Raw genomic sequence first — 12309 nt, 5'->3', positions numbered from 1 at the left:
AACACACACAGCGGCAAGACACACGTTAGGGGGCAGACAGGCTTGGATTTGAATCCTAGCTCCAATACTTGCTAGCTTTAGACCTTCGCAAATTCCTTAATCATCTGTGCCTCAGTTTTCTCATTTGAAAAATAACGGTAGTTCTAATTGCCTCCCTGGGTTGTTGTAAGGATGGAATAAACATACTGCATAGTAGCGAGTATGTAAACTAGAAGGTGCTCAGTTAATACCAGTGTCCCTCTGGACCTCTTATACCTGATTGTTTTGCAGGTATTTAAAGATGACTATTATTATTTCCATAAGCTTTCTCTTTTTCTAGTTTTCTCAGCTATTTTCATTGTTTTTGTATTACATCATTGCAGGTCCTCTCACTCTCCTAATGGCTGTTTCGGGGATGTACCCCAGTTTGTCCCTTCACAAACTGCCTTAGTTTGGGTTTCTCTATAAGACCTTGAGACAAGGACTTGAGTACAGATCATTTAGAGGGAAGTAGTCTTAGGAAACAGAAGTGAAGGAAAAGAGGAAGGGAGAAAAGTTAATAAATGAGTGGGTTACAATTGTATGCAGCTGGGATTCAATCCCATTGGGAACTCTGAGAAACCATGTTGCAAGCATCTTAGATTGTCACATATGCTATGTCCTGCAGGATGGGGGAACTGGGGCATTAATCCACGAAATCCTGTTCCCATCAACTGAGGGCTTCTATCAACTAAGGAGTATTAACTGCCTTGAGAATATGGGTTGGGTCTACATATAGCTCAGCAGGCTTTCCTGACCTCCAAAAAGTAAAACAGAAAGACACTGTAATGTGAGCTTATATGGACACTGGTAAAGTGCAAGGCAAGGTTCACCACAGCTACCCTGGAATCTGGTGGCTGAAGGATGTGGCTCAGTGCATCATAAGCTCTGCTACACGGCCTCTAGCAAGAGTGTCTGGAAGAATTTACCCCACATGCTCATAAATATTGTGTCTGAATATAGGGATTATGGGAATAGTTACTTTATCTTTTTACTTTTTTTCATTTCCTCAAGGAAACTGTGATGGTCGGTAATAAATACTGTGATCCAGCTGAGGGTTTGACCAATGCAGAACAGAAGACATAATAGCTCATTAAAAGCAGACTGAGAGTAAAGGAAGAATTAAAACTGCTTCTATTTGCAGATGGCATAATCCTGTGTATAGAAAACACCAAGGAATCTATACACAAAATATCTAGAACTCATCGAACAGTTTAGCAAAGCTGCAGGATCTAAGATCAGTATTTTAAAAATCTATTGTATTTCTATATATTAGCAATGGCAAACCCAAAAAATAAAATTAAAAAAAAAATTCCATTCACAAAGCATCAAAAAGAATAAACAGGAATAAATGTAATAAAAGTTTAAGACTTGTACACTAAAAATTGTGAAACATTACTAAGAAAAAGTAATGAAGATTCAAATAAATGGAGACATTCCCTATCCACGGAGTGGAAGACTCAAGCTTGTCAAGATGGCAATTCCCCCCTCAAATAGATCTATAGATCCAACATAATTCCTATCAAAATCCTAGCAAGCATTTTTGTAAAACTTCACACACAGATCCTAAAATTTATATCCAAATGCAAAGTATAGCCAAAACTATTCTGAAAAATAAGAACAAAATTGAAAGACCTCTATCACCCAGTTTCAAAATTTACTACAAAGCCCCATGAATCAATACACTGTGATACTGATGTAAGCATAGACATATCCTTAGAGATGAATGGAGAAGAACTGAGAGTTCAGATATAAACCCTTGCATTGATGGTCAATTGATTTTTGACAAAGGTGCCACAAAAAAAAATCAATGGGGAAAGGATAGTCTTTTCTCAGCAAGTGATCCTGGGACTATTGCACATCCACATGTACGAATATAAACTTAGGCCCTTCTCTCACATCATAGACAAAAAATGAATTAAAAATGAATCACAGGCCTACATGTGAGTTAAAACTACAAAACTTCTGGAAGAAAATACCTTGGTAACTTTGAGTTGGGTAAAGAGTTCTCAGATATGACACAAAAATCATGACAGTTAAAGGAGGAAATAATACATTAGACTTCATCAAAATGAAACTTTTGCACTTCAAAAGATCATTAAGAAAAAAATGTTTAAAGACAAGCTCTAGGCTGAGAAAATATTTAAAAATCATAGACCTGATAAAGAACTTTTGTACAGAATAAAGAAAAAACTCTTACAACTGACTAATAAGAAAAACAAGTCGATTTTTAAATGGGCAAAAGATTTGAATAGCCATTTCACTATAGAAGGTACATAAATGGCTAACAAGCATATGGAAAGATGCACAATATCATTAGTCATTAGGGAGACACAAATTAAATCCACAATAAGATATCACTACATCCCCACTAAAATAGTTATGATGTAAAAGAGAGACAACACCAAATGTTGGTGAGGATGTGGAAAAATAGAAACCCTCATATACTGTTGATAAGAATGTAAAATGGCCCGTTCATGTTAGAAAACGGTTTGACAGTTTCTTTAAAAGTTAAACATACATTTACCATACAATCTAGTGATTCCATTCATAGGAACCTACCCAAGAGAAAGAAAAGCATGTCCACACAAAACTGTACACAAATGTTTACAGCAACATTATTCATTACAGTCAAAATCAGGAAACAACCCAAATTTCCATTAACTGATGAATGAATAAGCACAATGTAGTATGAGCAGATAAGAGAATACTCCATACAGCAGCCAGGGTGAACTTTTGAGATTACAAACTTGACCTGTGATATTAAGATTAAAAGACAAATGAGACAATTGTAGCAAGTTTGTTAACAGTTTTAAAGTATTTGACTATATAAGTGTATATAATGTCTTGTCTTGGTACCTGTGTAAGTTATTTTGGAGCTGATACACATTGTTGCTGATCTGCTGACTTGCTTCTTTGGTATGAAGCAGCATCTGAGCTTGCAATTTCTCTACTTCCCTGAATTCTCCTTGAGTTTTTCTGACTCCTAAGCCAGGTGTGTGTGTTTAGCTCCATAATGAAGGACTCCAGCTTCTGTGGAGTCTGGCTCATATTCATGAGACAATAGCCTTTTTCTGGTCTTCATTTCCTGCCTGTGGACTTCAGAGATTTGGCTAGGGTCAGATCTGCTCCCAAGCTCATGTGGCTTTTACAGCATTCACTTTTCTTGCAGGTTGTCAGATTGAGGACCTCATTTTCTTGCTGTCAGTTGGAGGCTGCCTTCAGCTCCTATGCTATATGGCCCTCTTCACATGGCCACTTGCTTTTTCAAAGTCAGCAAGCGAGACAGAATCTTCTGGAAAGATGGATTAGAACATTTTTGTTTACTAATAAAAAAATTGTATTTATTTAGAAGCATTCAGAATTCAGAATGTCAACAAAACAGCTGCAATTTTTTTTTTGCAATTACAGAGTGGTATTCACTTAAAAAAAAACAATTATTTCATATAAGCTGCATCAGAGACAAGTGAAAATAAAAAAATCTACCATCCTCATGTATACTAATTTGTGCTGTGCACCAAGAAGAACCTGCTTTAAATTTCCTTGCCAGTTTACAATCCCCATACTGTATCAGGCAAGGTTAGTGCCTATTGAAAATACACCAGGACAGTGCTATCTAAAGCCACATTCAGTAGTGTGTTAACTATACAAAAAAGACACTGCACAGTTTAAAAACAAATGTTACACAGCCTTACATCTCAATGTCTCTCTTTAAAAGGAGTTGTTAACAGGGGTTTAAATGTTTTCTAGACAAGAAAAAAAAACTGTGCTAGAACCAACTTACTCATTATCATCATCATCACCTTCATCTTCCTCTTCTTCCTTTTCTTGCTTTTTTTCAGCCTTGACAACTCCCTTTTTTGCTGCATCAGGCTTTCCTTTAGCTCAGTATGCAGCAATATCCTTTTCATATTTTTCCTTCAGCTTCACAGCCTTCTTTTCATAAGGCTGCTTATTATCTGCGGCAGTGCCCTTCCACATCTCTCCCAATTTCTTTACAACTCACCAATGGATAGGCCAGGATGTTCTCCTTTGATTTTTGGGCAATACTCAGAACAGAACAAGAAAACGGCCAAAGAATGCCTCCTGGGTGCGTTGGGATCCTTGAACTACTTTTTTGTCCTAAAGGGGATCTTTAGCAGGGATATAGGTTTTCGTTTGTCTTTCGTAACGAGCCTTGTTCGCCTTTGCCATGTCTTCAAATTTCCCTTTCTCTTTAGCAGACATGGTCTTGCACCTCTCTGAGCACTTCCCAGAAAACTGAGAAGTTGACTGAACCATCTGGGTGCTTCTTCTTATGCTCCTCCTGACAAGTTTGCCAAATAATGCATATAATAACACTTTGCCTCTCAGGTTCCATGGATCTCTTTTGCCCTTGTTTAGTTATTTTTCCTCAGTGAGGCAGAGGGTTGTCCAGTGCCCACCTGGCTCTCACTTGCCCCCGTGCTCTCTCTATGCAGCTCAATGTACTCAGAATCTTATATAATATAATCATGTAAACATAATCACATATATCTCATCATTTTTGCCAAACTCTACTAGTTAGAAGCAAATCACAGGTTCCATCCACACTCATGGAGAGATCCCACAAGGGTGAAATCAGGAGGTGGGGATTGTGGGAGCTACCCTAGCATCTGTCCTCGGTTCACCCCTTTGGCCTCCAATGATTTGTGTCCCTCTCACATGCAAAATACATTTACTATTTCCCAAGGTCCCTGAGAACCTCATATCATGACAGCATCTGCTTGAAGTCCAGCATCTCATCATTTAAATCAGGTCCAGGTATGCATGAGGCTCCTTGAGCACAGTTCCTCTCAATCTATAAAACTAAAGGCAAATCATCTTGCTCCTAATGCACAACGAAGGAATGAATATAGTAAAATAGTTATTGACATTTCTAGTTAAAAAGAGAAGGAGAGGTGGGCAATGGAAGATAAAAAGGAGTTACAGTCCAAAGTAGTTTTAAAATCCAACCTAGCAAACTTCAGTCAGAATTCTTTGATTAGATTTCAAGGGTTGGGAATAATTCACCATAGCTCTTAGTTCCACCCCCTGAGTCATCTTTCCTTTTTTCATGAAAAGTAGCACATGTTTGCAGCTGAGTAGTTTTATCATTCTGCTTCCTGCCAGTAGAATTTTGGAGATCTAACAGCCTCCTTTCATTTTGTACTCTTTCTGTCCCTTTCAGTTTAAGTTGGCAGTGTTTTTGCTGAAATACTTTTCTTAAATACTTTGTGGGTCTCCAGTAAATTTCCCTTTACACAAAGGCCACATCCAAGGTTCTTTTGGACTTAGGCCCTCCTCTACCTTGAGTTCCTGCTGAGAAGGTTGAAAGATAACTCAATTAAGCTTCCAAAAGGCCCTGTTATTTAAGAGGTTCCGTGAGATACACAGTTAATCTCTGGAGAGGGCCCTTTGTATGACTGCATGCTACTCTGATCCCTTAATCTTCCTGAGATTTTAACAAAAGCTTGTACAATCACTACTTAGCTTTTTCTCTAGGCCAGGACTTATCTCTATGCCACATGTTCAAAAGTAATTTCTTAATTTTAACATCTTTTGCCATCTGGAGAGACTGAGAATTTTCAGAATCATCAAGTCCTGATTCCTTTTTGTTTAACAGTTCTTCCCTCAATTTATCACTCTCCTCTTGCATTTTACTATAAGCACCAAGAAGAAACCAGGTGGTACCTTCAACACTTTGCTTGGAAATCTTTTTAGCTATATTTCATCACTTTGTGTATGTATCACTTTGTATATGTATCATAGTGATTATTCATTTGTGTGGTTCTGCTTTTAAGGCATTTGTAGCATTTAAAAGACTTAGATATAGGATATTTGTGATTTTAGAAGTATATATTATATACTATATATTACATATATTTAGGATAATTCATTTAGTTTATAAACTAATATTTAAACATTTGGAAAATGTCACATTTGTTAAATGCATAAGTTTTCATTTTTAGTCATTTAAGGAGTATTTGAATTTTAAGGAGAATACTGTTTATTATATAATTAATAAATAAAGATGTAAACAGACAACAAATAGCAGTGATTGTGCCTCTCTACACACAGAGGTCTCTCAGACATTAAAGAATTTAATCAGATGTAAACATTTCAGAAAGATTCATGGGGGTGATATTGAAATCAGGGGAACTTAGAACCGGAGAGCCAGGCCTGGGTATCAGTTGCTGCTTCGGTGAAGAGAATGGACGGCGGCCTTGCAACGCTGCTGCCCTGACTCCCTCTAGTGGTTCCGTCTGCAAAGACTGCCTTTCCCGATCACCAAGAGAAAAAATCTTTTGCTAGGTCATCTCTCTCCAAAAAGTTTCGTTTGCTTGGTGAGACAAAAAAAAAAGCTCAAAAATTCTTCCTCCAACATTTTTATATATATCTAGTCTTCATACCAACATTTTCTATATCACGAAGTACCACCATCTACTTTGAACATCTTTAATGATTATAAAATGCTTCCTTCTTTTCAGCGGACACCGTCCCTGTGACCTGTACTCACGGGTCCCGGGTTTACCGTTTGGAGCCACACAATTTTCACTGCTCTTCCACCTGACAGCACTTCAAATATTTGAAAACAGCTTCTCGTCCCCACTGCAACTTATCTTCCTCAGGCCAACACATGTGGTTCCTTCAACTGCTCCTTCTTTGACCCAGTTTCCAGATTCCTCTGTCCCCGTTGCTCCCCTCTGGAGGCACTCCAATTTCTCAACAGCCCCTGGAGACATCCTGACTGCCAAGACCTCGACCCAGTGCCTGAGATGTGGTCCAACTGCCCTCGGAGCAGTGGGGCTGGCACCACCCTCCTCCTGGACACTTCTCCTGTGAATCCATGCTCCTTTGAGCAGATTGACAAAATGATGGACCAAAGGCTGAGATTTCTCATGTCTGCATTCTTCTCGTATGAGGCAACTTCACGTTTTCTTTACCCTCCATGTAGCCATGAAACATTTTCTGTTCTTGGACAGAACTTAGTTTCGCAAACACTAATGTATGCAAACAACTTCAAGCAGACCAGGGCTGTGTGAACTTGGCCTGCCACTGATCAGAGCGCAAAAAAAAAAAAAAAAAAAAAATTCCTCAAGAAGGACCTACTCCCTTATGAGATTGAGGCTTGGGAGCTTGAGAATGCACCTCTCATCTTCAAGCTGGGGACACCTGACTAGCCTAAATCCCCTCTGCTGCAGTTTAAACTCATTTCCTCTCATATTGCCCTCTGTGGACAAGAAGAAAAAAAGACTTGATGTCAATAATGTAACATCCTTTTACAGTTTGAAGACTGATACTCACACCTCTCTCCTCGGAATGAATGTAGACATTTCCCTGAAGGGCTATTTTTCAAAACCTTTGATGAGTTACTTTGTCTCCCCTGGCTCCTTTCCAATGTCTTCATAACATCTTCCACCTATGGGCCCCAAGACTGAACAGTATGTTTTAATGACTGATATTGGCTATAGATTAAGAATTATATCTGTGAAAATATTTCCATTAGAACATAGTTCATTGTTACAAAGATTTACACATGTAAGAAATCCCTGGCGTATAACAGGTTATGTTTCAGAACTTTCTTTGTAGATCAATTATTTGGTATTTGGGCACGTTTCTCCACAGAATCAATGTTATATCTTGTATTTGGACTCTAAGCCTAGCAAACAAGAGCCAGTTTAATCCACAGAGCAATAATGATATGAGGTGGAATTTCAAGAATAGGAGTTTTCTGATGTTGAGAATAGAAGATGCAAGAAGATGGGAATTTCTTCCTCCAGTTTCTCATCAGGGAGCCGCCCATAGGGAATATTAGGAAAGGGATGGCTATTAACTCTGGGTGTCTTCTCACATTCTTTTCTGGCCCTCCCTACCTCCTTGGGTCCTGCTTCCTGATATCCTATTGTCCCCCGAAGTCTCCTAGGGTGCTGCCTTCTCAGATCTTCCTACAGTCCCCAATTCTCCATGCCTCAATACATCTTAGCTCCTCTCGCTTATGATCCAAACACACATTTCCTTAATGAAGCTAAGTTTGGGTGAGGGTTAGGATGACAAGCTTCTACTGGAACCAGCTGCCATGAGTAAATTCTGAGCAAAGCGTCTGTTTTTAAATGGGTAGCTTACTTATCCAAAAGACTCTCATCTGTGCAGTTTCAGACACTGTCACAAAATGAAAAAAAAAAAGATTACATGAAGGAAATAATTTGGGGAATGTGGAAGCCATTATAATAAGTGTGCTTATTCTTCCTGCTTGGCAATCTATCCCAAATGGTACCTGCTTTCCACAGATCCCCTCCTTTCCCCCTTTCTGAAAGGGGGGAATATAATCACAGATTATATGCCCCAGATTGTTTTCAGCAGTTCTGAGATTTTTAAAATTGTTTTTATCTTGAGAAATTACTGAATTAAGGCAGATAGACATCCCCCCACAACCAGAAGAGTACCTACTATGGGATGCCATTTATATAAATGGGATTTATATAAATAGATGAGCTTATATAAAACTAATCTATAGTGATAGAAAACAAATCAGTGGTTGTCCAAGGAAAAAATGGATTACAAAAGGGCCTGAGAAAACTGTTGGAGGTAACGAATGTTCATTGTCTTGACTGTGGTAAAGGTTCCATGGGTATATACACTTGTCAAAACTTATCCCATGTGCACTTTAAATATGTGCAGTTTAGTGTACATCAATTATACTCAATAAAGTCATCAAAAAGAGAAATGCAACCAATATGCAAAAAGACTAATAGACATTTATTAACAGCTTCTCATTATTTGCCTCAAGGATTGTTTATAAAAAATGAACTAAATAAAACAGATAAAAGTGATGTCCCCAGCCACAGTTCCAGTTCTTTACTGCAACCTCCAGAAGCAAGTAGCATGAATTTAGTGTATATCCAAATCAGTCTACTGGTAATAATTTTACATACATATATGGTCTTAAACAATATAGTGTATTATTTCTGTGTTTTTAAAATTTATATAAATGACATGTATATTTTATTCCATGAATCTCTTTTCTTTACATGACGTTATGTGTTGGTATTGTATAGATACTTTATGCATGGATATATTATGTTATATATGGGAACAATCCATTCCTTCTAATGGCCATTATAACAATTCATATCCTAATAGAATATTACGGTAATTCATATCAAAATAGATGTGAATATGTTACATTTTATTTATAAATTCTCTCTTTGATAGGCATTTCAGTTGTTTCTAATGTTTCATAATTATAAGCAATATTGCAATAAGCTAAGGTTTTCAAAACAAATGTCATGGTATTGGTGGTAGGAGTTACTGGGTAGTAGCCACCTGGTAGGTATATATATAGGTCTTCTATGAGTCAGATATTGGTAAAGTAGAATGTCCTGTTTCAAGGATCCATGGACTGCACAAAAATAGCCAAAGTTGAATAAGACCCTGTCTTTAAATTCCAGAACAACAAAGTGGCTCTATTATGTATCCTGCAGAGTTGGAGATGATTCAGAGGACAATTCCAATGGCCCACAGAGTTTAAATCTGACTTGGATACAGTTGAGGTTCAAAGCAGATGACCTCCCACAAAGCAGGTGGGTTAGATGCCTTTAGCAATAGGCCAAAGCAACTCAACTCTATCTGTTGCTATTTAAAGCTTTCTTAAAAGTCGTTAATGTTAAGTGGGCATCAGAAAATGTATATTCATTGCTTCTAGGTTACTATGTTTGATACATATGTATTAAATCTACCTTGTTTATAGTATTAGATCCCTCTTTTGTGCTTAATTTTTACTTTCTTTATTTGGTACAGATTCAAGGTAGTATGTTAAAGCCTCCCATTGCTATTGGGATGCTTCTAACAATTTTTCTAAAAACAAACATATACCAATTCCCAAAATTTACAGCTTTGTTATAGTTTTATAATATTGAAAGGTAAAATTCGTATCTCAAAAGTATGGAGAAGAGAACTTCCAGCAATATAGTGGACTAAGATTATATAGAAGAATTCCCTCTTCAATTACTATTACAGAGAAACACAGAGAAAAGGTTTTATATATATATATATATATATATATACACACACACACGTATATAAGTACAAATATGTACACACATACATACATGTATGTGCATATATATGTACATGTATATGTATATATATGGTGGATGTACCTGACAGCAATAACTTAAGCATACTCTATACAGCAGCCTGAATGGCAAACACATCTGACAGCAATAACTCAGCCTAGGAAATGGGGGTTGCCACGTGGATGTTGCTGGAGAGAGGGTGCTAAGTGAAGGTGCTGTATGAACTACAGGCTGTTGGAAAGCAGTTGTGGTTCTCCTATCCAGCCCACTGCCACCAGTCCATCCCTGTACGTAAGTTCCCCCAAATCAAATCGTATGTCTCATTTTCTGGCTCCAGGTCTCTTCTTTGGCCTCTTGAACCTGGTGCCATTCCTATTGGAGTCAATAGGGGTCCAGCACGATCATCTATAGACAGAGCGAAAGGGAAATCCCCAGATTCCAGAAACAAAGAGGGAGCTCAGAGGCTGGGCAGTAAGTAGGGGCTAATGTCACTGCAGCCTCTGCAGGGTTTGGACCAATGACAGGCCCTGGAGATCCAGGGATTTTAACACCCTTGGGAGTTTAACACCCTTGCAGGCCAATAAAATGTCATCTCTGGTGTGAGTAAGGAAGGCAACTGGAATTGAGCACTCTGCAAAATCTGAGTTCCTGAGGGCTGCAGTGTTGGCAAAAACAAATCAGGAAAAAAAGCTCCCATGTCCTCAGGCTATAGGTTTAAAATAATAATAATAATAATAAAGGTCATATAGAAAAAGCCCATGCCCTACATTGAAATAAGCTCTGAATTTTCACTGTGGGCAGAAATACCAAGAAACATTAGAGCTGGTTGAGAGTTGGTGATATCTGTAGGACTCCATCAGAAGCAAACTGGCGGGCACAGTGAAGTGACAATCACATAACCCAAGGCATACAGATCTTCACCAGAGGGGAGAAATCTCTGCTGAAAATAAGCTCATACTAAAAATGACAAACCACAGGAGGAACCCACCTTGAAGGTCAGATCATGAAATTAACAGAAAAAGTAATGCCCAAGAAGTATAGATCAAGCCATAGATGATTATAAAATAAGTACATTTTAAATGATTTACAAGGGCAAAGGAAAACACAAATTAAAAAACAGAAAAACATGTAAAATCAAAATGCAGATTTAGAAAATAACCAAATAGTTCTTTTATAAATGAAACTTACAGTCACTGAAACTCAAAACTAAATAGAAATATTTAATGGTTGAATAGAAAATAAGCAAACTGGAACTAAGGAAATGACTCAAAATGTAACACAGAAGTAAAAATGGAAAAAAAAAATGAATGAAAGTTTAAGATCACAAAAGACAGAACCAGAAATGACAGAAAAGACATCCACTAGGAGTTTTGGAATGAGTGACTAGAAAATGGGAAAAAAGTAATATTTGAAGTGATAATGACTGAGAATTTTCTCAGATTTGACAAGACAGGAATTCCTAGATCGACAAGTATACTGTATTGATTCCTACTGGTGTGTAACAAACCATCCCAGCATTTAGTGGATTAAAACAACCACCATTTATTTAACTGGCAGTTCAGCAGGTGAGCAACTTGGGCCTGGTTCAGCTGAGAGGTTCTCTTGGTCTTGAGAATGGGTTTACTCACACATTTGTAGTCATCTGGCAGATGCAGTCAGCAGGCCACAGCCTGGCTCCTGCCAGCCTAGCAAGAAATAAAGGGGAAGAAAAGGAGCCTCAGCCCAGGAGGGCTCCCTACAGAGAAGGCTCTGTTTCACTTGGCAACTATCATGCCACAGACAAGTTACCCTGGCAGTGACCGAAGACCTCTGTGTTCTAACTTAATGTGCTGGGGTGTAGTGTGTTCTGCCCTTTTACACAGATTGTGACAGATGTTGACTAACTGGGAACGACTTGATTCCAGGAGGGGCAGTGGAAGTCATTTTAATTAATGGCTTGACATTTCTTTGCCATTGTTGCAAGCTTGAGGTAACTAGTGGTTAGTTTTACCCATGACCACTTCGCCCTGCAAATTCAGCTCAAATAATCTAAATTAAAATAGAAATTGCTTTGGTCAGCGTTAAAATTTGTGTTGTTAGGACTATAGTCCTAAGACTTTTTTCTTTTTTGGATTATGGCTAATGTTTAAAAGAAGCAACAAGACTTATGTAAAGACACAATCTTTACATAGTGTTTTAGATCGTTGGATAGGCAAAGTAGAAAAGGCGAGTCTGG

This window comes from Macaca mulatta, chromosome 6, assembly GCF_049350105.2.
Source record: "Macaca mulatta isolate MMU2019108-1 chromosome 6, T2T-MMU8v2.0, whole genome shotgun sequence".
Taxonomy (NCBI): domain Eukaryota; kingdom Metazoa; phylum Chordata; class Mammalia; order Primates; family Cercopithecidae; genus Macaca; species Macaca mulatta.
This window is presented reverse-complemented; position numbering follows the sequence as displayed.